Genomic DNA, 6744 nt, shown 5'->3' with positions numbered 1-6744 from the left:
CTTCATTCTGACTTTTCAAGGATTTACCACTTCCAGCCAGAGGGAGTGGGACCTAGAGGATAAACCACAGGGTGATGCTCTGGTGCTGGGAGCTGGATAGAACCCCTCCTTGATTCTGTCAGACATGACATGAAGTCTTTCATGGAATCCTCATAGGGGGATGAGGGACAGGATTCATTTCTTTATGTGTATTTCTTGGCTAAACTGGACGGAACGAATGTTTGGGCCCTCCTAAAATTCATAGGCTGCAGCCTAAACCCCCAGTGTGATGGTATTTGGAGGCAGGGCCTTTGGAAGGGGATGAGGTCCTGAGGGTGGGGCCCCTGATAGGATTAGTGCCCTTCCAGGAGGAGACGCAGGAGAGAGGATCTTTCTGCTCTCCACCATGTGAGGATGCAAGAAGTCGGCCGTCTGTGAAGGAGGAAGAAGGCTCTCACCAGACACCGAATCTTCGGGCTCCCTGGTCCCGGACTTCCAGCCTCCAGAGCTGTGAGCAAGAAACGTGCGTTAAGTCATCTGATCTATGGTATTCTGGGAATAGCAGCCTGAGCTGACTAAGACACTGAGGCCAAAATATGCATTCTGTCCCCTTGGTTAAGCTCCCCAGAATGTATACAGTGCTGTTATTTAATCGGGAGGGCTCCTGGAACCCTGAGAACATGGTTCAGCTAAAATAAACAACAAATAAAGTTACGTAGCTAAGCAAAGACTTAGAAACATAACCTTAAATATTTATTTTAGTCAGTTTAAGAAGGAGGGTATGAGATAGTTCTCATTCAAGAGCCTATTTTTTTTTTTAAACAAAGAGATTGATGTCTAAAGACAAACAGCATATCGGTATGCTTCTGTTTTGAGGGAAAATGGAGTTAGGGCTGCAGAGAATAAAGCTGGATGATTCTAACTGTACTGCTCGCTTATAGCAATTTCTGAATGACATGAAGATATATGTAAATGGAGGAGTAAGTGACATCGGAAGTATAACGGTAAAACAACACAAGCTATAGAACTGCAGCAAACAGTCCTGACCGGATTTATGTGACTGTCAAACACAGAGAGAAGCGCCTTAAACCTCTCTGTCCCTTAACTTCTGGGGCTCCGACATCCCAGAACTTCTGCCACCTCATCAGGTCCCTCATTTGTACACCCGACCCCCACCGTCCTGCTGCTGTTTCTTCCATTTGCCTCTGGGGCGTCTTCCCTCCTCAAGCAGTCTTTCTAGCCCGTGGTTGTGGCATTGTCCCTCAGGGGCTGAGGGGTCCTGCCGGGGCTCATGGAGATCCCTGCTGAGCTCCGTTAAATTCTGAATGGAGCACCCCCAGGGTCAGGGCCAGCGCAGGCACGGAATGGAACGTGAGCAAAGGCACCGGAAGGCCACATGAAAGAGAAAACCAGAGGACACCGAGAGCCGGGGCGTCAAGTCAGCCCCTCTGGGCTTTGGCTTCTTCATCTGTAACATGAAGGGGCTGCACTAAGACCCCAGGATCTTTATCAGCTGCCCGCAGATGAAGATACTTCCCAGACTTCCAAGTAACCAATGCAGAATGATTCACTTGATGAATCCAGTGGATTTTGAGATCCAGTGTTCCAGACCCAGGGATTCAGAGGAAAACAAAGCCCGTGCTTCCAGGGAGGTGACAGTTCCGAGCAGGAGGGAGAATGAACGCAAGGGTGGAAACAGCACCGGAAATGCTGTGCGTGGACTTGGCCATGGGCTGCGCCCCGCGCAGAGGAAGCTCAGCTGTGAAGGCAGGAAGGTGGTGGGGAAACCAGTCCAGAGATGGAGGGTGTTGCATCACAAGCAGGAAGAGCATGTGCAGAGGCAACCAGAGAAGCTCGTCTTCTACAATGTTAGGCGGCTGGGAGCATCTTCCGAATGGCAGGGGCCTTCTTACTCTACCCGCTTTGCGCCGGATTTGGGGGCTGCTTCCGTCCCTAGCCCAGGGACAGTCGCCGCTCCCCATGGCCCATCCCGTCCCCAGGGCTCCCACTGGCATTGAGCGAACTCAGGTCCCTCTTTTCTGCAACACGCCCTGCCCTCAGCAGCCCCTCTGTTCTGCTCCAGCTCTCTGGACCACCTCGCCCCACGGCCCCCCGTCACTGGCCTCCTGTGCGGGAGAATACTGTGGAAGGAGCTCCCTCCTTCACTCGCGCTCATATCGAAGTGGCTCTGTCATCTTCACACCCCTTCCTTCCAAGTATCACTGGCCACCTCCATTCTCACGGCCTCTGGGCAGGGGAGTTGGTGATTTTCTTTCTAAAATCTCCAGACTCTTGTTTCCCACCAGGTTATGGCCTCTTGTTTCCAAATATCACTCTGGAAGTCTCCTCTGGTCTGAAACTCTTGTCCCCAACCTGGTTCCCTCGAGCTTCCATCTTTCATGTCTGCGTCAGGCTTGCTATAGAGGTTGGTATTCAAAACCTCTTTTTTCTTTCTTTCTTTTTTTTTTTTCTTTTTACCTTTTAGGTGCTTAACTCATCAGATTTAGCTTCTGTCCTTACCACGTTAATGCAAGTGTATCTCAGACGGCACGCTCCCCGTCCTGACCCCCACTTCTAGCCATCAGGCTCTTCAGCCTCTTCTACCTGACTATGTCGGCCTCTTCTTCTCTTTGGAACCCTGGACCACTTTGCTTCTTTTGTGTGATTAAGTTTTTTTTTTTCTTAGTCTCTTTTGCTGAATTTCTTTCCTCCTACCAACCTATAGACTTACCCTCAGGTTCCCCCTCGGTCTCCTCTATGCTCTTCCATAGGGATCTCATTCACTTCTTGCTTCAGCATCTGGCTCTGCATAGATGGCCCCCGAAAATAGATTTATGGGCTTGACTGCTTGTTGGGGGACACTTCTTTTTTGTTATTCTGGCACGAGCTCAAACTCAGGAATAGAAGCAAACTTTCTATCTTCAAAGTGTCTATGTTTTTATTATAAGTGTTTGGGATCTGGGAAGAAAGGAAGAAGTTCTAGCAATAGTCCTTTCTTTTTTTTTTTTTTAAAGATTTTATTTATTTATTTGACAGAGAGATAGAAGAGCACAAGCAGAGGGAGTGGCAGAGGGAGAGGGAGAAGCAGGCTCTGCACTGAGCAGGGAACCCGATGCGGGACTCGATCCCAGGACCCTGAGATCATGACCTGAGCCGAAGGCAGACGCTTAACCATCTGAGCCACCCAGGCGCGCCGCAATAGTCCTTTCTATTTCAGTTGTTGCAAATGAAGGTAGAAGAGTGTGTGTGTGTGTTGGATACATTTCATAGGAGTCCAGTTTAAAATCAATTTTTATTGACACAACATTCTTCCTGTTAATTATATTATTTTCTCAAAACAACAGCTGTGTTTGTGTAAGAGAAAACCCAATGTCCTGATTGCTCACTGGGAATTTCTGGTTGTATAAGATGAAAATCACACGTGCAAAGTTCATTGATATGTGAATTAAATAATTTCATTGCACCGCCAGTACCAAATTCATTATAAATACATTTTCGTATGCTCTTTAAAAGTAAATGTTATTGGAAATGTATAAGGGCAATGTAGAAGAGACAATGGTCCCGATACTTGAGTGGAATGAATGTATGCGTGGTATACACGTCTGTTTTATCCTATTAAATTTCCAACTAGAAGTCTGCCTCACATTGCTAGAATTTTCCAGCTCTATAAATGTCATAAAATGCTGAAAGCCAGCTTCCAGTCTGCATGTTCATATGGATGCTAGGAAAAAAAACAGACCTCTCCATGGGGAAGGCGGAACCAGTTCAAAGTCTGAAGGCTCAGCTCAGAAGCGAAGTGTATTTGCTTTTGAAGAAGGCTGGAGACCAGGAATATTCTAGAAACTGAAAGTTCTCCTCTGCAGTCTGGAGGCAACTCTTTATCTTTTCAACCTCTTCAGCCTTTTCAGCCTGCCTGGAAGACTAAAATCGAGCACTCTGAGAACTTGTGATGAAAACATAATATAAAACTGTGTGTATTACTGATGAGCCGTAACATTTTTTTTATTGTTCATGCAACCTTCCCAGAAGACAAAATATTTCAAAACTAACATGTTCACCTATTCTTTCATTTAACCAGTATTCAGTGGGCACTAACTATGTGGAGGGGATAGAGTGCATCCCTGCAGATAACATTTCATGCAATTAGTTGTAAAAGACGGACAGCCGTGTGCCCACACAAAGGTTCAGATAAAATGTATGCAAGTTTGAAAAGGAAGGGCCTGTTTTCGGCCTGTCGGGGGAAGGGGCACTTGCATTGGGTCTAGTCTTACAGAACTGGGGAAGCTTGAGGGGCAAACTAGGAGTATTTTATGTAAGAACTTATGTTTTTTGTTTGTTTGTTTGTTTGTTTGTTTTAAGATTTATCCATCTGTTTTAGAGAGAGAGAGTCTGAGCAGGGGGAGGGGCAGAGGGAGAGGGAGAAGCAGACTCCCCCCTGAGCATGGAGCCGGGTGCAACGTGGGGCTCTATCCCCTGGGATCACAACCTGCGCTGGATCAAGTGTTGGATGCTTAGCCGGCTGCACCAGCCAGGTGCCCCCCAGAACTTATTATTCTTTTTTCTTTAAAAAAGGATTTATTTATTTCTTTGAGAGAGAAAGAGAGAGCATGAGCAGGGGAGGGGCTGAGGGAGAGAATCTCAAGCAGAGTCCATGCTGAGCCCAGAGCCTGGTGCAACGTGGGGCTCGATCTCATGACCCTGATATCACAACCTGAGCTGAAACCAAGAGTCGGATGCTTAACCGACGGCACCACCCAGGCGCCCTCCAGAACTTTAATTATTCTTAATAAAAACACTAAGGTAAAGGAAAATAAGTTGTGTAAAAGAACTGAAACTCCAGAGACTTCGAATGCCTCACTCTCATCACAGAGCTGCTCTTTGAGCATAGGCCGGTCTGACCACAGTGCCTTTGCTCATCTGGTGACCCTGGCATGCTCTGGACACCACAAAGGCGGCTTCTGCTGCGACTCCGGTGGATCGCTGGAGCCCGCGTCCAGCACCCACCCTGGGGGATCAGCTTCGTGTCACAGAGCAAGGACAGAAGAAAGGATGGCGCAGGGCGGCCCGATGCGGTAAGTCGAGCATCACCCTCTGAAAGCAGGTGTCCATGGTAGGAAGGCTGGGCTGCTTTCTGACTCTGGTCCAGGCGCCAAGGGGGCAGGGGATGTGCTGGGCTGGAGGCCACAGGATCACTCCAAGCACATCTTTCTCCCTTTACCTTAGAAACCACTGGGGAAGCAGCTCTCTGAAGCAGATCCTTGTGGGCTGGAGGGACATGGAAGCAGGTCTGGGGAGCTCGGGTGCGGGGAGCAGCTGGAGAACGGGGTCCCAACCTGCATCCATCACATACGCAGAAACGGAGAGCCGCAGAACTCCCGTGCACACTCAAGGGCTTTGAAATGTCACTCGCCTTCCTTGGAGAGGTGCAGACAAAGCGGCTGTGGATGTGATTAATGAGCCGTGGGCGCCCCTGGCAGGGGCTCGGGCTGGGGAGGCAGACGCTCTGGCAGTTTCCCTTTCCCACTGTCAGACAGCCGCCGCAGTGCACAGGGGACATGTCCTAGTTTCTGCAGAGGGGACAGGCGAGCCCCTGCAGAGCCCTGCGTGAGCAGGGAGGAAGGAAGGAGCCCACCCGGACTTAGCTCTGGGGCCACAGGCAAGGACGGCAGGAGGGTGGGAAGGTGCCCAGAGGTAAAGTACCTGGAGAAGGTCTCTCATGTCACCCAATCTTGTTGGCACATCCTAGATCATCGCAGGGGATGAGGGAAGCAAACCGGAGGGACAGCCTGCCGGGTCTGGAGCCGATTACAGATTTCTACGGTTCTGCTGGGTTCTGTTGCAATGGGCCTTGCTGCCTTGGCCCATGCAGGGCAGCCCCCCTATGTGTCCCGTCTCCTGCTTCCTCACCCTCCCTCTGTCTGGGGCACCTCACCCCCACCTGAGCCCCGCAAGGGACTTTGGGTCCCATCCCTGCTGTGGGGTCCCCTGGCTCTCGTCCACACTGCCTGCCCCCCACCAGCTGCTTGGAGCAAAGGGGGAGGGACAGGGAGAAGATGAGCATCTTCACCCTCATCAGGGACCCAACAGGTCTGGACACATCACACCATCTGGTTTTTTTTCAGTTGACTTGTATGAATTTATTTCAGAAGCTCACATAAGGTTGCAAAGTTACTTGCGCAGGTTGTTCCTCGCTGCTTTTTAATAATATTAAAAACAAACACACAGACACCAAGGAATGGCATAAATGGCCATCAGAAGGTGGCAGCGAATGGTCACCGTGGGAACACCAATCCCAGGGCTGGTGGAGCTGCACATGTTACCGCAGAAAGCAAACGCCTGTGAAATCAGAACACAGGTCACCGCATCGGCACGGTCCTACCAGATCGTAGCGTCTTGGTGCTTGGCATCGCTTTAGTCATGGATGCTCGTGAGCACCTGACAAAATACAAAAGCTAAAATAGGAAATCTCTCTCTACAAAAAAAAAAAAAAGCTAACCACAGCTGACTCTCTTAATAAAAGTTGTCCAAGCACATCATTTCCTGCCAAATTCAGGCGGCCACCACACTACAGTCCAAGCTAAGGGTCCTGTGCAATGATTTGAGCTGAATTCGTCTGGTCCGGGTCCTCGAATGACCCTCACTCCCCTGGGTCACCCAACTGCCCATCCCTTTGAGAGAACAGAGCCTAATTCTCGGGACAACACCTGACCCTGTTTCTGGTTTGTGTTCCTCACTTCAATCCCTCTCCTTCCTCCACAGTGAGAC

Source organism: Leptonychotes weddellii, chromosome 5 (genome assembly GCF_054177405.1).
Source record: "Leptonychotes weddellii isolate Sample4059 chromosome 5, ASM5417740v2, whole genome shotgun sequence".
In the NCBI taxonomy this organism is placed as follows: Eukaryota; Metazoa; Chordata; class Mammalia; order Carnivora; family Phocidae; genus Leptonychotes; species Leptonychotes weddellii.
The sequence above is the reverse complement of the archived record's forward strand: the minus strand, read 5'-3'. Positions refer to the sequence as shown.